Source organism: Condylostylus longicornis, unplaced genomic scaffold (genome assembly GCF_029603195.1).
Source record: "Condylostylus longicornis isolate FDR11 unplaced genomic scaffold, ASM2960319v2 ptg000010l, whole genome shotgun sequence".
In the NCBI taxonomy this organism is placed as follows: Eukaryota; Metazoa; Arthropoda; class Insecta; order Diptera; family Dolichopodidae; genus Condylostylus; species Condylostylus longicornis.
In genome coordinates this window covers 14,487,134-14,510,661 of record NW_026577979.1, presented here as the reverse complement: position 1 = coordinate 14,510,661, position 23,528 = coordinate 14,487,134, and the positions used below count along the sequence as shown (strand labels likewise).

Sequence of the window (23,528 nt, the reverse complement as noted above, 5' to 3'; positions counted from 1 at the left end):
GAGCGAAATAAAAGTTCAGTTTTTTGTGTTTTTGCTTTTATTTTTACTATTTTGGTATATTCAATGATTTGAAAACGCTTTTTACAAAAAACAAGTTTGTTAGTTTTGTGTCTTTATTTTTGTTTTTGTTTATTTTATTTTTCCTATTTTGTCTAGCGTTTTCATGTCTAATTTGACCAACTAAAGGATGACAACGAATTTTTTTTTTTGTTTTTTTTTTGTCTATGTATATAAACACACAATTTGTATAGAAATAGTGATACATATACATATTTACATAATGTTCTATGTATGTATGTACATATGTATATACAATTGTATGTGACCATGTGTATATATATAGTGGGTAACGGTATACCAAAGATTCGTGGTGTTAGTGTGGCCACTAAAGTTCGGTATGTTTTTTGGTTTAAATCAAAAAAAAAATAGACACAAAAAAAAACAATATTAAAAATAAAAACAAAAACTGTGTATAGAAAAAAAAAATGGCGAAAAAAAAACAGTTAGAAAATAAAAATATAAGAATAAACTGTAAATAAAAAAAAATTTAATTCATGCATACACAAACACATTTCTCTCTAAGTAGAAAAGGTGAAAAATAGGGAAAACAAAAAATAGAACAAAGCAAGAAAAGAGAAATAAAAAATACTCAACAAAAACAAAATAACAAAAATTACAGTTAAATAACATATGATTTAAAAACAAAGACTAAACAAACTGTAAATATAAATAAATGACGGTCAAATGGTTTAAACGAAGAACTCATAAATTGTTCCGTCCTTGCCTTACGTACATATATGAATTTCATATATGCACACATGTGTGCCGCTTCGCTTGCCGTTCTTATTCAGTTACAAAAAAAATTTCGTATTCGCATTACGGAATGGTGTATATGAATTTCGGAAACCATTTTATTTTCTTTTTTTTTCAACTAGATTTCATTCTAAAAGAATTGAAACAATTTACGTAAAATACAAAAAAAGAAAATTATAAGGACGAAAATAAAAAATATTATCCAGGAGCAGAAAAATAATAATAATAAAAAAAAGTGAAAGAAAAAGGATCAAATGAAAAATTATAGTAATAAAAGAATTCTTAAAATAAAGGATATATGAAGGTATGCTTTTTTTTATTTAATTTTTTGTTCCCACACACACATACTTTTTCTCTCTAATTTAACATTGATATATGCCAGAAGTAAATAATGTGAAAATCACTTTTGTTTTGAGGGAAACAAAACAAAACAACATAAAGAAGAAGAACAAAGATAATAAAGGCAAATAAAACAAAATATAAAAAATTAAACAACAAATAAATAAAAATACCGTTTATATTATTTATTATTATAATTATAAAGAAGCCCAAAAAATGAAAAACCTAAATTGTACATTTTTATAAAAATTCCGTAAAAAACAATCCAAAATTTATTATTATTGCAATGTCCTTAATCTATATTCTTATAAAGTCTGACCATATATTTAAGTAAATTCGTTCATATGAACTGAAATTTATGATTATTCTTGGTAATATTTAAGATTAATAAACATTTATTATTAAAAGGATTCAATAATTGTGGTGGTGAGTACGACAAAGCAATTTATTTCGAATATAAATGGAAAAATTTTAAATAATTTTTTAAATTTTAGAAATAAATTATAAAACAATCATGCATTGTGCAATTTTAATAACTATATGAAAAATTATGTGATGAATTTTAATACAGGAAATTTTTTTAATCATAGTAATTATAGATATCCTGCTAATTTAATGTAAATTTTTTAAAGATTTTGACTAACATTTCTTGAAAAAATATGATATCCATTATTCGTAGACCATTCTTCTCGATTGAGAGTTTCGTATTACGAACATTATTCAATTTATATTCAACTTCATCTCAATGTCACACTTAATACGACAGATAAATAAGATATTAAGTGGGGCCCAAAGAATTTAAATTTCTGATAGAGTTTGATGAGCTTGAATGGTTGGAAATAATCACACTTTGTGATTGCAATAATTTTTAATGTCGATTCTAATTCTAAACATAATTATAGAGCTTTCAAGAGTTTGTATTTCGTTTGATATTATGTCCATATGCCCTGATATGAATTAATTTTATTTTCATATTAGCGGAACATCTTAAGTTTCACCACAAATAATATAAGATGTATTCTAAATAGTAATTATTTAACCAGTAACTTTCACACATTATACAAACTTAGTATATTGTGAGGCAAGAACTCCATTATGAGATTTATTTAACTATGGTCTTCAAAATACAACTTTGAATTTTACAATTTGATGTAAAATTTTGAAAGGTGACATAAATTTTATTCAACAAATCTTATTTGGTTCAGACTGAGATTGGTAGCTGATTATGTCATACATAGGTTTTATAAATTATCCCATTTCAATTTTGAATTCTGAAAAAAATTTTTCAAGTAGCATGACATATTTATGGTGTAATATATTATGTTCTGCATATATGAAAATGGTAATTTTTACCTCAAATTTAAAATAATTGATGTAATATTAAATTTTAAAAGAAAATCGTATTTGGGCTTTAGAACAAGGTCCCATTTCCCAAATATTATATTTTATGCTTTGAATTAATTAGAAATCCATGGCTTGAAACGGTTTGAGCAAATACAACAAGTTTAAAATTTTGTTAATTGATTACAAATTAAATATTAGTTTTATTCAAAATTATACCCAATTTTTAAATTCATAAATGAAAAAAAAAATACAATAAGACCAATATCTATCAATTACATGATTTTGAAAATTATACAGCAAGCCTTTTATATTACTTCGCGTTCTGTATTATACGCCAAAATATGCTTATATACACATAATGTACATATACATACACATACCAAATTCGCACAGTTAATTAATTTCTCTCCTCACAAATTAAAAATCTTAATCTATACACTAATACGTAACACTAATTTTGGGTCTATTTATTATCAACATTAATAACTTTCTCATTATATCTAAAAAGAAATAGATTTGTAAAATTTATATAACAGAATTGTGTAATATTATTACATTATTGTTACGCAATTAAAATTTACCATTGTACATAGTTATGGTTGTGTTATTTTCATATAAGTGCATACAACCATTCACATAAATACTATATACATAACACTATGTCAAGACTGAGGAGAATACGAGGAGAACAATGAGATTCTTCTATGAATTGGAATATTAAAATGCCTTTGAAATTTGTTCTAAAAAAGAAAAGATATAATAACAGTAGACAAATTAAAAGAGTGTAAATTTATACATTATGAAGTTTTATACAGAAACGCCATGACACACAGATACTCTATAGATATATAGCAATTTACAACATACACACAAAATAATTCTTCTCAACTTAAACGACGTTAATAGACGCATTCTCCTTGTTTCTTTTTTGTTTTTTTTTTTATAAACAAGGTTGCAAAGTATGGTTCTCTCTGCAACTGATAGGAAAAAGTTGAGAAATTCTAATTAAAAACTTTCTTAGGGTTTATTTTGTTTTTTTCTTTTTACTTTTTTAATTTCTTTCCTACTTTTAATTTTATTTCTTGTCTTCTATATACCATATCAAATGGAATAAACGTTTTGAAAGAAAGCTAACGATGTGATAATGGATGGAAAATTTTTACAAAAAAAAAATGTATACTTAGTATATGACATGCACACATACTTGTAGAAATTTTTATTGCTGTGAAAATTGCAAGTTTAGTTGAAACTTTTTAAAATTCTATTTAAGAATTTGAGGTCTTAAAACAAAAATTGTTGTTCATTTTGTTTTGCTTTTTGTTTTGAGTTCATGTCGATTAATTGAGTTTTAAAATCAATTTTGTTTATGCAAAAACAACTTTAAGAAAAAATATGTATTAATAGAAATAGAGCGAAAGAAAAGCATTTGCATACATCTACATTTTTTGCGTTCCTTTTGAAGGCTTATAAAGCTCCAAACGAATAATAACTAGTTAAAACGCTTATAACAACCAAAATACGAAGCATAATTGGGCCTAGTCCTATAGCATTTGGAACCGATATAAATACATTAAACTCCGTATCCATATAATATTAACCATTTTTATTGCAGCTTTTTATTTTTTATGAAAAATAAGTGTCACATTTCTGACATTATTTCATGTTTGATTGTTTTTGCTTCTGATCTGATTATATAGCATTTTTACAAAAAATTATGTTCTGTTTAAAAACTGTTCCTAGTTTGTAGTACTTTAAAATTTTGTGTACTGTTAAAAAGAACGCGTGCATAGTTGCAAATGAGAACTTAAAAAGTTGAATACTTTTGATTCTGTAGAATCACTACAAAGCAAAATAATATCAGTATTTTATCAATCATTTTATCGATAACCAAGTTCATAATTCTATTACTATTTAACATTAGAACTTGTATACGTTCATGTTTGTTGTACATTTTACTATGCAGGACCAAAATAATTTAAGCTATTTTGATCTATTGATTTCATCATAGATTTATTATCTGCGATAATAAAATGTATAGCTGCTTGTTGCAATTAAACATTTTATGATATTAATTGAACTTTCACACAAGCAGGCCCGTTGTGATACCGTTAGAGATACAGCGAATATTTTGGTATACATATCCCCATCCTCACGTCAGCTAGCCCAGTCCTTTATAAACCGCTTTAGATTCCTGGCATTTACATTCGCCAGATCGGTGACTCACAAAAAAAAAAAGCGACCCAAGGAACCTCCGCCTTCTCCGTTCCAAAGCTGAGCCTGAGCATAGAAAATGAGCCACCATCTCCTTCTATACAAAAATATCCATTTCCAATTCAACAAAATCTCTAAAATTTTAAGTATATTATTCTATTAACTGTGACCAAAATTAGGACTCCCAAAATAACTGGGTAAAAAATAAAATAACTTTTATACAAAACCAAAATCAACTTTATTCTAGAAGCGTCTTAAAATCGGCATTAATGACTTATGAAATTTCGAAACTTGAAAACCATTTCAAAATCTTAATCGCTTCGAAAACCAATTTCAGTTTTTCTAAAATCAAGTCCCTCATATGTATATTTTCTTAAATTGAATCCTTTCATTATAATATTAAAGAACAATTTCGAAAGAAGAAAACTATAAAAGCTAATAACGGCGAAAAAAAAAACAAAATAAGAGCAAAACTCATTCCAGCCAGCGATTTTTTTTTTATGAAACGGTTGCTCATTTTAACTTTTCCTTTTTTTATTTATTTTTTTTTTTTTGTTACTCAAAAAAATATCTCTTTCCACTATAAAGAAATTTAAGACAACAACAAGCATATAGAATCAAAATTAAATAATCCGCGTATGTTGCCTTCAGGCGGCAAAACTTATTAAAAAACGAAAAGAGAAAAAAAAAAGAAAAAATAGTCAACAAAATTACCTCAGCATTAAAGAAATTGTTTTTGAAAAACAAAAAATTAAAAAAAAAAATTGTTTTTTAATAAAATGATGGGGAAAAAAAGGAATAAACCAAAAAGAAACAACAAGCACAAATATTGTACAAAATGTTCAACAACAAACACAACAGTAACAATAACAGCAACAAACATTGTTACTCTTCTGATAATAACTTAAAAGTTTGTAAAATTAAAATAACGATTTTAAGAGCGGGGGACGGGTGGTATAAAGACCCGCAAACAACATTAAGGATAACTAACTATGAAAATTAGAAAATGCGATTACAGCGTGAACAATAAATGTCACAATAATCTTTAATAGAAAGTCAAATCCGAAAGCAATTTAGACGACTTTAGATTCCGTTTTTTTCTTGCTTATTTTTTAATTTTTTTTTTCTGTAAAAAATAAAAACATGATTTTCTAGTTCACATTCTCTCCTCTTTTCACTTAAACGAAGAAAATTGTCATCAAATTTATATTGTTTCCATTTAAACAGATACAATATGAATCTATTTAACTATGTTATAAGTGTATGTACGAATGGGAGTAATAATGTGTGTTGAGCAGAAAAATAAATTTATATCATGTTTGCGATATGTTATGTATATTTTTCATTCCATTAAAGTTAAATCGCAGAAATTATAAAAAAAATGCATGAATTGAAAATTTTATTGTAGTGGTATTATAAATTATAAAAAATCAATGAAAAACATTCAAGAGTTTCCTTAGCCTTTGTCAGAACCAGTGATATGTCTTTAAATTTCAGTAGTGAAAAATAAAAATGTTTTCTATGCATTTTAGAATTTAAATTCTCTGTATTAATAAAGGAAATTCCTACAACTTTCTTTACATATTTACAACAAAATTATTAAACCAGTTTGTACAAAAAATTTACATCTGCAACTTATAACTTCGCAAGTTTAAGACTGCAGTATTTTCTTGTTGAGGGATAGTGACCGTCGTTTTTAGTAGCTTAATAGTGCAATTTAATAATTTGCGTGACGGAAATTTAGTGAGCTTTCTGTCAAAATGAACAAATAAGGAAATTCTATTTAAGTCTAAATAGGGAAAATGTTCTGCATACTGAAATTATTTTCTTATTATCTTCACACAACTGGTTTAGTTAAGGCTAAATGACGAGATCACAAGAGATTTTGTTGTAAGAAAGTTTAATATTTGTGAATACCTGCAAATTGAGAGACCCATGATTTATTTGAAAACTTAATTCAATTGCAGCATAAAATTTATGAAAAAAATTTAATCATCACAGAAAATCATTAAAATAGCATCAGATTTGAATATTTTTGACGAGTGAAAATGAAAAGCTCACAAGAATGACAGGAACTATTATAATTTCTCTTTCTATTTATTTTTCTTCTCTTGTTCTATTTTTTTAAATAATTTTAATGATTTGAAATTTCTAAATACTAAATAATGTTATGTACTCCTGGTAATGCCACTTTGAAATGCAAATATTTACCATCCACACAGATTGCCTTGGGATATTAAAAAAAAAAAACAAAAAAAAATCAAAAGAAAAAAAATATTATGTGTAGACGCATTTTAGGAATGTTGACGACAACAATGATTCTAATAATAATGATAATACGATACCAGCTGCTATCATGATAGTATAAATTGATAGTAGTAGTGATTGATGATAAAATTTAATAATAATGATGATGATGATAATATTATAATATTATAATGGTAACATTATGGGAGTAAAGTGCAGGGAAATTTTATTTTTATTTTTTTTTTCACTAACAGCAGCTTTGTTTCATACAATCCACTACTATTATAATTTTCTACTTAGAGTATATAATTTCTGCTTCGGGTATATTGCGTGTGTAGTTCTCATATCGCTGGCAAAACTGTGATACCACGTAAGTGCAAATATTTCCAAAAGTACTTTACCAATTTTCTGTTTAGGAAATGTCAAACAATCCATCTTTTAAATTTATGAAAATATGAAAATTATTTAAAGAAAAAGTAATTATTTATTAGTTTTTACTGTTTCGTAAATTTTAAAGATGCACTGTTTGAGATTTCATAAACAGAAAATTGATAAAGTACTTTTGGAAATATTTGCACTTACGTGGTATCACAGTTTTGCCAGCGATATATTAACATAATGATTTTTGAAGCCGGAATGAATAATAAAAGAGACAGGAAACAACGGATAAACTTTTTTTTTCTAATATTTTATGAGTTTTTTTTTTCCTTTTTTTTGTTGTCTTTTCGTTTTACAGTTTGTTGTTCTGTATACCGTTATTAAAGCCTTAAGGCGAATACTAAATTGATATATAAAGAGAATTTTATTCTTCTTATACAATATTTATTTTATATTCGCTTAATATTTTTATTAAAGTACGAATATGTATGTATGTACATATACGTGTATTTCAAATTGGGTATGTATAAAATATGATATTATGCGCCCCTTTGTATTTCATATTATCTTTTTTTAAAGTCTAAATTCTAAAGCTTATCTGATTACTATATAAAAATGATTTTTAAAAATACTTTAATATGGGCTATACTTTGTTCCTTTTGTATATTTCAATTTCATAAATCTGCTTGTTGCTAATAAAGCAGGATAAATTTTTATGTATTTTAAATTTGAAAATTTCATTTTCTTCACTATTCACCATGCTCATAATATAAAATGAATTTTTCAGGATATTATCCTGTTTATATACTTATAACTTGCTCTTTTTTTGATTTTTCAACAATATTTTCTAAAGTAAGTCTGCGACTGACTCTTGTGCTTTTTAAATGTTTTATTCTCTTTATTATTATTGTATTGCTGTTCCATACAATATCCTCCTGGCTTTGTACCTTTCATATGGTTTATAACATTTTGTTTTCAATATTTTTCATTCACTTTACTTGTTGGTTTTTTTATTAAGGAATTAAGAATGAGCAACAGGAGAAGATTTACACACAATAAGTATGAACTTTAAAAATTTTCTATAAACACATTCACATGTACTATGTGTGTACCTATATACAAAAAGTACAATGTACATGAAATTTTAATTCTAAATTTAGAACTATAATGTTCCCTGTGGAATATTGAAAAAGTGCGTTCTTTTATGAAAAGAAGCTTAAAAATGAACAAACAACTAATAAACAAAAAAATCATGTTTTTTTATACCCTGCACTTCGTGAAGGGTATATTAACTTTGGTATGGAGTTTGTAACTACTTGAAGGAGTCATCTGCGGTATGGACATATATATATATTCTTGCTCAGCGTAAAATTCTGCGTCGATTTAGACATGTCCGTCCGTCCGTCCGTCCGTCCGTCCGTCCGTCCGTCCGTCCGTCCGTCCGTCCGTCCGTCCGTCCGTCCGTCCGTCCGTCCGTCCGTCCGTCCGTCCGTCCGTCCGATCGCACGATAACTCAAAAACGAATAATGCAATCGACACCAAACTTTCACAAGTTTTTTCTTTTGTGCCAAGGACGAACCCTATTGTTATTGGACTAAATCGGACAACGGGTTCGGGTAGCTGCCATACAACTCCAAGAGTTTATTTTAATTATTTCAAAAACCAATAAAGCTATAAATATAAAATTTTGTATACGTGTGTCCAATTATATTCTACACATGCTCTAAAAATTATAATGGGATAGCTGCACCGGTTCGGGTGGCTGCCATACAACTCCAATAGCAAATTTTTTATATTCGGCAAAATAATAAAGTCAGATTCATGAAACTTGGCAGTCATGTGTCCAATTATAGGTCAAATATATTTCTGAAGTTTTAGAGGAATCGCTTGACAGGTTCGGGTACCTGCCATACAACTCCAGAAGCTAATTTTAAATATTTGGAAAAATAATAAAGTCAGATTCATGAAACTTGGCAGTCATGTGTCCAATTATGGCTCAAATATATTTATAAAGTTTTGGTGGAATTGCTCGACAGGTTCGAGTAGCTCCCATACAAGTCCAAAAGCTTGTTTTAAATATTTGGAAAAATAATAAAGTCAGATTCATGAAACTTGGCAGTTGTGTGTCCGATTATAGATCAGATATATTTGTGAAGTTTTGACGGAATTGCTTGACAGGTTCAGGTACTTGCCATAAAACTCCAAAAGCTTATTTTACATATTTGGAAAAATAATAAAGTCAGATTCATGAAACTTGGCAGTTGTGTGTCCGGTTATAGATCAGATATATTTGTGAAGTTTTAGTGAAATTGCTTGACAGGTTCGGGTACTTGCCATACAACTCCAAAAGCTTATTTTACATATTTGGCAAAATAATAAAGTCAGATTCACGAAACTTGGCAGTTGTATGTCGAGTTATAGGTCACATATATTTCTGAAGTTTTGGTGGAATTGCTTAACAGGTTCGAGTAGATCTCATACAAGTCTAAAAGCTTATTCTTAATATTTGGAAAAATAATAAAGTCAGATTCATGAAACTTGGCAGTTGTGTGTCCGATTATAGATCAGACATGTCCGTGAAGTTTCTATTGAATGATTTCAGAGGTTTGGGTAATTGCTACACAATAACGAAAGGTGCAGGGTATAATTCAATCGGTTTATACCGACTGAAACGTTTTTACTTGTTTTATTAGCAACTTGGCAATGATAGGCTTTTTAAATATAATTGTATCACATGGTATAAAGGAAAAAATAAGAAATTGGAGACTACTAATTTATGGGAGAATAATAATATTATTTGCATGTATGTGAACTCAAAAAATTGTTTTCATTTATTTAAAATCATTAACCTCGATTGGAAAACCTTCAGGTGTACTTGCGCTTTTTTTTTCCTTTTTTGTAAAACAAAATTTATTAAGGATGGATACATTTAAAATCATAATAAGTACATTAAATAGCACATGTATACGCACGTACTTAAATGCGTGTATTTGTATAAAAAATATTTTTAAAAAGGATCAAAAAGGAATAATGAATAACATTAAGAGAAAACAAGATAAACAAAAATAATAAAAAAATTGAAATTTAATATTTTATAAGGATATTTAATTTACAAGGAACAAACTTACTAATTTTTTTCTTTTTTGAGGTATAGGTTTTATGAAAAAGGATTTAATACTTATATAGGCTTTTTAAATATAATTTTTAAGTAATTGGTGCTATAAATACATCATAGCGTATGTTCCTATAAAAAAATTAAATAAAAAAGTATTTCATATACGCTTATTAAAAGCGTATATGAAATTAGAATAAATATTTTGAAAATATTAAAAATAACAAGTTGTTGAAATTTGAAGAAATTAATTTTAAGGAAGTTTTTTTTTTTTTACTTTTAAAGGATTATAAGAAATATTTTGATTTTTTTTTTTTGCTTTTTGTTTTTTTCATTTTAAATTTATTTATTTTTTTACCAATTTGTTTACATTTAACTTAGATTTTAATTAAAATTTTTCGTTAATAAAATAATTAATTGAAATAATGGTAATAAACTTGAAAAATTACAAATTAAATGAGATATGAAGTAAATTAAGCATATAGAGGGGACAAAAATACACAACTCGCAGAATATATCATATAGAACTTACGTTACCTGAAACTAAAATGAGTTTAATTCATAGGTTAATAAAATAAAACTCACAAATAAAATGAGAAGAAATGGAGTTCATAATGTCAACTCTATCATACCCATACGAATTTGTTATCCTATGTGCGATTGCTAACTAAGGGACAGACTACGACTTTAAGTTGCCGTATTACCATATTAATTTTATGCAAAATTTCAGTACTGTGTTTTCCAAACTACTGTGTGTGCCAAACTACTACTGAAGTTGTTTGGCAGCTACTAGAAAAAGCAAAGAAATTTCAACGAATTTTGACAAATATATTGACCCTACTAATATATTTGCTTATGCGAAATTTCGATACCATAGGTTTTATAGTTTCTAAGATATAGCCAAATAAATGCTGAAGTTGTATGGCAGCTACCCAAACCACTACCCCAATCATATTCAATTTAAATAGAGTTCTAGCATCAACAATAATAAATCATTTGCAAAAATTTGGTGAACTTAGCCCAATTAGTTTTTGAGTTATCGTTGGGACGGACACACGGACGGACGGACAAACAAAGCTAAATCGACTTAGAATTCGACGCTGATTAAAAACATGCTCTTGAGTCTATATCTCAGACCATTATTTCTTAGCGTTACAAACGGTAAAGCAAATTTAGTATATCTTTCAAACATACGTTCGTACGGGTGTAATAAGAAGAAATAGAGTTAACCATGTCAACTCTCTGATACCCGTGTCAATTTGTTATGCTGTGTGGAATAGCTGACTATGAGGCAGACTATGACTTTAAGCTGCCGAATTACCATATTAATTTAAAGCAAACTTTCGGTACTGCTATTTCAAAAGTTTCTTTTTATAACACATAACAGCCCGATTGATTTACTTGTTTTTACGAAAATTCTATGTTATAGCTCTAATTATATTTGAGATAATTGAAAATAACTTTCTAAGTTATATGACAGTTATAATGAGCGTTCCTGATATCTCAACAGCTTTTACACAAGTAGTACTGTAATTTCACAGTACCGTATCTTAAGTAGTTTCTAAGTTATAAACAAATAACTATAACATACGTTCGTACGAGTATAACCAAAGAACATTTCAAGGTTATTTAATTCCGTGCTATATTTTTTTAGAAATTTCGAAACCAAACACAAAATTTTTAATTTATTTAAAGGCTTATCTCTAATGATTCTCTGAATATTTGAACACTGTATGAAATTGATTATGTAGCTGTAGTTACTAAATGATTTATGATGATGAAAATGCAATTTTACGAACAAACAAACAAGCGTTTTACCCAAAACTGCTTCAGAGTAGGGAATCTCTTTTTCCTAATTCAATTCCTGCGGTTCAATCACAACAATAGAAAAATGTGTTGTTATGGGTTTCATTGTTAGACCAAAATTTTGTTGCAAATTCTTCTTGCCCTTAAATATCAAAAATTTTCTAAAATAAAACTTTTTATATAAACCCATCGTTACAATTCTCTTCATCGATAATTTTTTTTTTGAAAAGCGATATTTTTTTTTTCATCTTTTTTTATTGCAAATTGTTCGATTTGCAATACCAAATAATTTTTCATGACATAATTTGGTTTTATAATTTCTAAAAATTTTGCTCAAAGTTTACAATTTTTATGTCAAAGGACATCCTTTTTTCTACATCAATAGGCAAGGCATGCACTTATGAGAGAAGATTTAAAATTTTTTATGTTTTAACGCCTACAACTAATTCAAACGGTTAAATTTCGCTTTGAAAAAAGAAGGACCTCCTTCTAAAGTTTATATTAATTAACTGAATCATGACTATTAAATCAGACTGTTAAGCTAAGCATGTAACAAAATTCTAATCTTTATGATGAAATTCAATTAATTGTTAAATTAATGTTTTTGAAATTCTTGTCATTTCATCAATATTATTGTGTCCCTCAAATTCATAAACATTTAAAAAATAAATTGAATTGTCAATATAAGCTATTGACATTTTTATAGTTTCATTTACACCTCCTTTTATTATCATTTTTAAGAATATTATTTTTCTGAGTGAAATCAGTTTCAGTCATGCAATATTGAAGAATGCACAAGGTTTGGAAAGTATATAATTGAAAAATTTTTAAACACTACATACATACATACCTATACTAAATATAAAATAAGATAAAAAATAACAAGGTTTCCATGATCCCGATATTTGCTCCAAACAAAGCGTAATACAAGACTTTCAGAAGAATGCCAAGGAATTTCACATAAAAAAATTTTAAAAATACTTTAAAATCTTGAAATTGGTTTTTTTTTGCTATAATCCAGGACCATAAAAGATTTTGCAACGTTTGATGTTTAAATCTTGAGCGAGAAGCTCGGCAAAATTACGGGAAAAAAAATTTTCATACGAAATTGTCGAGATAAAAAACACTAAAAAATTTTCTTGAAAAGTTGATTTCAAGCCCTCTGTCAGTTCTCTTAAGTTAGTTTAAAGCTTCCAAAGCTTCCATCTTTTTCAAAACGAAAGCTATAAGCAAAAAAAAAGGATTCATGTAGATTTTTCGAGAAAAATTTTTAAAATCCGTGTATTTGGGGATCCCTTGAGATTTGGCACCTACTTCATTTTTGACCTTTTAATCAATGGTATATGTTGTTCTATCTATACCTATATTCCCGTATATGTATATGTATATAATTTAATTGATCAGCTGAAAACAGACGCACGATCCATCAAACATCACAATCGAGTCTTGAAAAAAAATTATCAAAGTAAATTTTATCAGGTTGTTTAGGTGTTTGTCGGATTGGTGTATTCTAAAAGCTTAATGATAAATCCGTATAGTTAAAAAATTCGAGTCAACCTCAGATCAATGGGATACGACATTTTCTTTTAACAAAAAACAGAAAATTTACAATATTTATTAAACACCAAATAAATTTTTTTACAAACATTGTGAGACAACATAGATAAAGTACATTTAAAGGATCCAAAACTCCAAATCCAAAAAAAATATTAATTTTCAGCAACACAATTAACTTCCATGTTACTTCGACCAATTTATGAACTCGAACGTAAGTGGAAATCAATTGCGTCTAAGAATTGTTGCCCGTGTGAAAGCCAAAATTAAATTATTAAAAATTCAATATATTTCAAAAAAAAAATCATTTTCACACCATCTCTCGAATTTCCACTTTTCTTTTTTTCATCTTTTAATCAATAAACTAAAATATTAAAAGGATATTCGAAAAGTTATGAATATTTATTTTGTTTTGCAAGTCGTTGTGGGGGTTAAAAATATTAATTTTGTGTTGACACTGCTGTTTATAACAACAAAAACCAAAAATCTTTACGATTTTCATGTTACTTTTCTTCACTTCATATACACTCACAATATTATATAAGTTCTATATTATTTCACAGAAATATACGAAAGCACAAAGGATAAATAAAAAGAATATCAAGCAAAAAAAAAAAAAGGACGATATTTCCAAAAGGAATAAATCGGTTATACACAATGGTAGAATTTAAAAAGTCAAAAATATATGAAAATGAAATTTTTATAAAATATTCTGGATTTTATTTTTTTGTTACACTGCAGTTCATTGAATTGTTGCTCAGTTACAAACTAAATCCCATTCAAAGAAATCTTTTTTTTGTTTTTATTTTTTATAACTTTAATATTTTGTCCTTTATGAAACATATTTTTATATATTTTTACTTGTTATTGGTATACAATGTGTATATTTTATAAATTATATTTAAGAAGCTCCTTTTATGAACTCTACATCAAATACAATACAAGAAACTGGAAACAAAATCAGATAAATCAGAAAGAGGGCGATCAAAATCTCTTCGAAAGCGATAAATTTTTGTATAAAAACGGTGTGAATTCGTTTGTTTTTTGTTTTTTTTGAAAAATTTATTAGAATTTTATATTTTTTAGTTAACACTCTGGCACTCAATATAACAACTTACTATGAAACAACAAGAACACATTTTCACTATTTTGAAGAAATCATGACAATTTCACATTTTTAAAGAAATAATGAAATTTGAACATTTTCTTTACGTTTCAAGAAAAAATACTGATTTGTAGTATGATATTCAAAGATGCAGTATGATAGTTTTTGGTACAATATTGTACATAAAGGCAGTGTATTAAAATTACTAGTAAGCAAGAAGTACTTTTTAAATATTTCAATTATTTCAAGCAAAGACAATCATTACTGGTTTGATTCATGAAAGATAAGCATATAGAAAATTAATAAATAGCTTTCCAATCAACCAATATTATTGAACGACGATTAAGAGCAAAACTGTTTGAGTAACCATATTTTTAGTACATTCAGTTTAGAGAGATTGAATTAAAATTTGTTAAAATTTATCACCCAAAATTAATGTATATACTATTAATGTATATAATTGCTATAGGTATACGAGTATACGTATGTACAAAAATAATGTATATACGTATATACCTATAGCAATCTCAATACGTAGAGGTATTTTTTATTCTTCCTTTCAAAATTGCGTATTCGGAAATAGTGTATAGATAAAATTTTTCAATCAAGAGAATATTTATAAAGCCTTTCTTTCAGTTTAGTCATATATACGGAATTCGTCTAATTAAAATTTTAAACAGGATGACAATATCTAGAGTGAGAAGTAAAGATAAGAGTTTCTTTTTTAGTTTTGCCTAAAGAACCCTAACTTTTCAATAAAAATCTTTGATAAATTATCATTTCCAAACACTTATATAAAAATTTTTTGATTAAAGAATTAGAAAATTTTAAATTACAATACACGGATTCCAATTTGATTGTGCAGAATAGTACACACACTACATTTGGAAGATCCTTTAGCAGATGATAACAAAATTTTAAAATCTTTATTCACAGTTCACTTTTTAGAGAACTTACAGATTTATTTATAAATAGTATGAGTTTTGATTTGGAATAAATTTTCCAGTATCATCTCTGCCTTTTGACTCCAGTAAAAAGACCCTTCCTGATAACAATGACAATATGATTGTGGTTATAAAATCAGAAAATTGATTTAAAAGAAACTTTTCACCAAAAAATTTCATACAACACGGGACGGGGTTTGAAATACTAGAACGAAAAAATATTTTTTTTTTGATTTTTGTATATGAATTATTTGAAAAAAAAACATCTCGTTTTAAAAATATTAAAATGGTAAGCAACATGGGTATGAAAATTGGCAATAAACCCCTTCCTTAAAATATAAATTGCTTTAGTTGGTGTGACAAAATATAACAAAGAAACAAAAATAAATGCATGAAAAGTGATTTTTCAATTTAAATCTCATAAAATGCAGTTATACATTTTAGCATATGTGAGTATAACCATATATTTTGAGTGTTATACGTATGAATAACTGAAAAATTATTTTAATAGAAAAATATGCGAGATGAACTCTAGATCTTTTGGGAGTAATAAATTCACAGAATTATGACATTTGTATGTATTTATTATATTGTCTTCTTTTAATACACAAAAATATTATATATATATATATATATATATATATCAATATATATGTATATATGCACAAGTAAATATTTTTATAAAACAAAGTGCTAAAACACAAGAGTGTTAACAAGTATACTTATTTCAATAATTTGCAAAAACAAGTACACTATTTAATTTATTAAAGGATTGAATTTGAACACAAGATACTAATCCTAACACGCAAGGAATGTCTCTATACAGATATGACAAAAAACTTTTAGACTTTAAGTTTTCTTAAGTTAAATGTCAGGAAAATTAAAAATGGCTTAAATTTTTTATTCAGAAGGTCAACTTCATTCTCAATTGTGATTTGTGACCTGTATGCACTAGTCAAATAAAATTTGCTATTTTCAGTATTCAAATTTATTTAAGTTTTTTAAGGTTCTTATCACGCCTTTACCAAATTTTTTTTATCAATTTGCATTCTTTCACTAAAATTCTTCAGCTTTGCATCATCAAATAAATTTCAAGCAAATGCTTGAAATCTATTGTATATAGTATCAGTCTTGCATATAACATCTATGTACATATTTATATGAATGTAACTTAAGTTTCTTACTTAAGTTTCAAATGAAAACATCGAATATATTAAATGAAGCAGCAGCAATAGTAGTTAATTAATTTGTCCTTGATAATAGAGCTTATTTAAAGCAATGCCTAATAAAAATAGACAAAGGATAAATGTTTAATCAGAAAATTACAAGAAAACACAAGATCTCAATTCACGGTTCCTATTTGAGAGATTTTAAATTAATAGTTTTAAGCTTTATATTGATCAAAAACTGTGGCCGGAGAGACCTTTTCAGTAATATGCCGTGTAACATTTTTCTTTTCTTAAACCCGTTCCTAAGCACTAGTGTCAAGATTTTTCAAAATGAATATTCCTCGAATAGATAATTGAATATGGCCAAATCAAAGTTAAAATAAGATTCTCAACAAAAAATATCATTGAGAAATAACGATTTTAAGCCCCTTACCCCATAAGGGATTGGAAATTTTACTGTTTTTGGAACACCTTTATTTTCGTATTAAATTTTTAAATTATTAATTATACATAAAATCCACCTGCAAGATAACTATTTTCGCCTCCTTATTTTTTTTTTTTATTTTTTATTTAGCCAATTAGAATACAAAATTCAATTATTAATTTTATAACAAGAGTTCAACCAAAAGGTCTTATAAACTATAAAATTAGCAACTATTTAACAAACTTACTTATAATTACATTTATTACTTTTCATTTATTACATTTCAAATTACATTATTTTATTTCATGTACAAATATTATTTACATTGAAGAAATAAATTCAGATCATATTTGATTACTAATTATTAATTATTGGAGAATGGATAATAGTATATTTCTGTTTAATAAGTATTCTTTTAATCTTCTTTTAAAAAGTAATATATTATTTATGTCCTTTATAGATCTATTAAGTTCATTATACCGAATTACCCCATTGTGGGAGATATTCTGTGACGAGACAATGTTTATTGAACGTGAAGCAACAAGGTTATCTCTGTTCCTTGTATTATATGAATGTTGGAAACTCAGTATTTGAAGAGTGTTTGGAATTAAGCTTTTAGTTATTTTATAAAAGTGGCACAATAATTGAAACCTATGAATACACTTTACTGGCAATTCGAATATAAATCAACCGTGTGATAACGATTGAGAACTCGATTTTGCATCACTTGAATTCTATTCACGTTAGAAAACGAAGCCCAAGAACCAGCTGCATAAATAAGTGGGAGTGTGCAAGTCCAAAATAAATTAATTTCTTTGTTTCTGTTGAAAGTTTATACCTGACCCTATAAAGTAAACCATTGACCATAGCCAACTTACCTACAACTAAGTTGATATGGTCCCGCCAACTCAGAAAACAGTCTATTTCTACACCAAGAAATTGAACGCAATTGACTTCACTTAATAGAACGCCATTGTGAATTAAATCAAGTTTATTAACAAGTTTTCGCTTGCTTCGAAAACAAATGAGATTAGTTTTATTTACATTTAGTAACAATTTGTTAAGTCTAAAATACTCATCAAGGACAGCCAAGTCCTCCCTCATATTAAATCTGATTTCATCAATGCCATCGCCAGGATAAAATATCGAACAGTCGTCCGCAAATAGAAATATTCTACCCGTTAGAGGCAATCTTGCGATGTCATTGATAAAAATAAGGAACAATAAAGATCCCAAGACCGACCCTTGTGGCACACCAACACCAATGCATCTCGATGCGCCCATGGTACCATTAATACAAACCAGTTCAATAAGAGCAGTTTGGGTGCCCAAACCACGACGAAATCCATATTGATGTTCATAAAGTAAATTATTATCTGTTAAGTATGAATACATTTGATTATACAGGAGCCTTTCAAATATTTTACTACGAGTAGGAGGCACTGAAATAGGCCGGTAATTTCCCAGGCAACTTTTATCTCCGGTTTTGAAAATTGACGTTACGGTTTGGATTTTAAGGCAGTCTGGGTATATACTAGTCTCTATTATTGAATTAAAAATGTTGCAGACTAATGGAGAAAGCTCCCCATGTGATGCCTTCAGAATCACCAACCTACCGACGCCTTATTGTTTAAATTTGCCATAACCCTCTCCACATCTGAAACCGTAGTCCTACGAAAATCAAAGGGTTGGTTATGTGTCAGTAAACCAAGAGACCGAAAGAAATTTATATCATCCCAGGGAAAACAAACAAAAGAATGGGCTAACGATTGACCCATGGAACTAAAATACTCATTGAATTTATTAGGAACCCCAAGATCATCAAGCAAGATAACACCCTCATATATAGGATAAGTTTTTTTATTGTTCACTTTAAATAAAGAATTAACGCTTTTTCAAATTTTCTTAGGATCGCCACTACATTTTTCAATTTCCTTACTTAAGTAATTAGAACGTCTTTCTTTCAGAATTGGTTTGGTTATCGAGTTAAGTCTTTTAAAATTTTCGAGATAAAAATGATATTTAGTTTTTTTGAATTGTACCCAATATTCATTTTTTAGAAGTTTTAGAAGATTGCCATCAACCCACGGCGCTAGCCTTTTTTTTTTGATTAACTTTTGTTTTAATTAATTTTGTATTTCTCTTCACAATTGAAGATAAAGAGTGAACAAGAAGATCACAATCTGAAAAATCATCCCCCAACGTTGACACCAAAGTTTGAATTCCACGCTGTACGGACGAGTAATTAATTTTCTTTGTTTCTAGCTCATCATTGTTGTCAAGGTTAGCCGAGATATCGAGATCAGTATAAACTATTACATGATCACTCATGTCACAGCTAATGGTATTTATTTTTGAAGACGTCCGCCCGTTTGAAAATACAAGGTCAATGCAGCTGCCACTGAAGGGTCTTGTAATTAATGAATGTAGAAACCTATAATTAAAACTTAAGCACAAATTCCTAAAACTAATGGAGTTATTAGAGTCCTCAAAAATGTTTATATTCGAATTTCCAAAAAATATAGATTCCGAATTACCAAGGAAAGCAAATTTTGGACGAAGAGATTCCATAAATGAATCAAAGTTACATTGTTGGGATCTATAATATCCAATAATATTCAATTTAAAATCCAAAAGCTTTACTCCAATAGATTCACAATGCTGTGAGCTCTAATTATAAATAACTGAATAAGCAATCTTATCACTTATATACATACTGACGCCTCCATAGCAATCAGTCCTGCAACAATGAATTGAAGAGTAACTAGGGAGTTCATATAATACCGTCAGATCAGGACTAAACCAAGTCTCCTGTACTATCAAAATTTTTGGTAGAACTTTAAAAGATGCTACAAGTTCCCTTAAGAGACAAAATTTTTTGAATGAGCTTATACTGCGTACATTAAAAGATATTATGCTTAGATTATTTACATTTTGATTAGATAAATTAAAATTCATGATACTATTATAATCTATAATAAAATTTCAAAATAAGATCAGATATACTTAGCTAATATAAATGTTAATGTTCTGAATTCACTCGTTTGTTGAGCAAGCCATCAACTGCATCGTTATTACTGAGCAAAATCGGACTCGATTCTGAGGTTAGTTTGGCAAATATTCGACCACGATAAGAGTACTCGTAGATTGATGAATAACCAAATTTACGTAAATTGTTGGCATATTGTAATAATTCTAGTGAACGCCGAGGTAATGCCTCACGTAGCGACACTCTACTAAATTCACTCGAATTGTTTAAATTTTTCTTATTTTTAAGCAGCTCGTCTCTACTCGTACCATTTTTCAAAGTAACTTTCATCATGACTTTATCATGGGAAGCACCTGCTTTGTCTGTGACGTTATATTTTTTAAAACCACAACTGATGTCACCTCCTGGCTAGTTACAGCCACTTTCATAGCAGACGCCATTGATACTATTGATGAACCTGGTTCATTGTCCAAAAGCCCTTTATCAGCTACAATTATTATGTCATTTCTGACTCGCTCTTTATCAATTGAAAATGATGCTTTCTCCAACTGTTCTAGCCTGGATTTTAAAGAATAGTTCTCTTTTTTAAGATCCACAAATTCTTTGTTGAATTGAGTAACTATTTGCCTAATGTCATCATATTGGCTACTTAAATATGATACTGATTTTTTCAGGTCTTTTAATTCACTTAAGACTTCTTTAATCAACTCTCAATCATTGCTGCTATTGCATGAGCTATTGCATATTTTTGAGGTTAAACTCGAACTGCCGCCAAATTTCGATATGAAGCTGGGGTCACATTTGTGGCACATGAACTCACCATCGGATTTTTCAAGTAGCTTGTACTGCTTCTTACTCAATTTGGTGCATTCCGCATGAGTCCACATGTCACACGTATCACAACATACTGATTCTTGACTATCTGTGCATTCTTTTTTGCAAACCACACAGAGAAATTTATCTGCCGTCGATTTTTTTGTTCTGGGCCTTTGCACAAATATTTTATTTTAATATATATAAACTATTCTTCAATATTTAAAGTTTTTGTATTTTTATAAGTTGATGTGAAACACTAAATAATTATTTATTTTTTATTTTCGCAGAGAAAATTTTTTTGCAACCTTTTAGTAACAGTGTTGCCGGCTTTATTTAACCCCCACTACTTTCACTACCGTATTATAATGTAAGAGTTAAAATTCCTATACATCTTAATCCCCTCTCCTCCCCCCCCCCCCCCCCCCATTTCATTCCATCTTTTTCGTACCACAACATCTAATCGGTTCATATTTATTTCAATTCTTTTGTTGATAACGATAATTTATAATTAATCATATTTAAAAACTTCAAAACACATCTACATACATATATATAATTGTTTAAAATAATATAAAAATTTAAAAGCTTCTAATTTATTTTAAGAAAATATTTGGATTGTGTTACTTTAGATTTCTGTCAGAAGTAATTTGTCATTTTATAAATATCCTAAAAAAAATAAGGCGAAAGTTTTCCAAAAAAAATAAATACGAAAACAAACAAAAACCAAAGATTTACTTTATCTCATTATCGTTCTACAATATTTTTGAGTATACAAAATTCATTTTGAAAAAACAAAACCAATACAAACACGTACTTTATCAAGGTAGTTTATATATATGTATACATTATGTATATTTAAAAGTACTGATTTTCTTGATAAATTAGTTTAAATAGATGTACATATTTCCATCATAGTGATTTATACGCACAAACGCATACATATATTGAAATATAAGTGTGAAATTTATATTATATTATACATTTTCCAGTTAAAGCTATATATATACGTAATATTAATACACATCCATACTCAACATATATATTACGTTACGAGCTCCATTGAAATAATAATAAATAAATCTAAAGAAAATGTATAATATGATATATAGAACGACATCATTACCGCCATGATAATTTTCCATCTAAAAAATTAAAATAACAAAAAAAAAAATAAAGATAACGGTATAAAGCACCTGTGTGTTGCTTCCTCTTTTTCTTATACATTTCAGTTCTATGCTATTAATTAAGCTTAACGACGTTACAAAACACCCAGGACTAAAACATAAAGAAAATAATAATGGCAAAAAATTTGAAAGCAAAACAAGGACAACAAGAAAAAGAACAGAAAAACTCAAAACTTTTCTTCTTAAAATTAAGTTGGTGGTAGCACGAAACAAAGAAAGATAATGATCAAAAGCAAGAACAGTATTGCCAAGGTTAAAATTTTTTTTTTAGTAAAAATAGTAATGATAAGGATTGTTCGATAAAAATGTTATAAATTTCACGTGAATTTCAAATTATAAAACTTTAATTTTTGGAAATCGTGTTCCTATATCTTATAGGGTATTCACTTAATTTTACACAACTTTACGTCGTATTATGATATACAACTTTAAACCACTTAAAAATATTTCTTATACTCTAAAAAAATTTAATTTTCTACCATGTTTACTGTACTCTTTTAATAAAATGCAGCTACAAGGAAATATTAAAACCATTTAATATGGCCAAGGGGCCAACAACAAAAATAAAGTGAACTTAGTTGTAATTATTTGCTCTTACATACGAAAAATTTCCAATATTTTACAGTAATATTACAGACAAAAGTAATTTAATTTATTGCGTATTTGAAACAGCAAGACTTCAGATATACTTTGTGCCCCCTCTCTAAGAACGCCAGGAAATTATACAAGGAACACTTTTTGAAAATTATAAAATATTCAAGTAACTTTCCGGTCTCGGTAATCTTTTAAAGTATAAATGTCCACAACTTATTCTTAAAAATTTCTATCTGGTAACAGAGTCAATGACAACGTTGTTCGTAAATATAACGGATGTATGTACTTAAGGCAAAATAAAAACGAAATATAAAAAAAAAAATTCGGGAAAAAGAAACTGAACAAAGAGCATTATGAGAGTGTTGAGTACGAAAGTTTTCAACCCTTTTATTTTTTAAAAGACACCCTTTTCATTTATTTTTTTAAGCAGATCCATTTATTTGGATATAACGTATATATTTTTTGCTTTATTTGGTCTAGGAACGCATCGTAGAAGAAA

At 27.6% G+C, this 23,528-nt stretch overlaps 1 protein-coding gene across 1 annotated transcript in view; it reads right to left on the bottom strand.

The window, feature by feature from the left end:
- LOC129618870 (putative uncharacterized protein DDB_G0286901) overlaps nucleotides 1-23,528 on the bottom strand; it is a 79,164-nt gene that overhangs the window by 39,837 nt on the left and 15,799 nt on the right. The window lies entirely within an intron of this gene.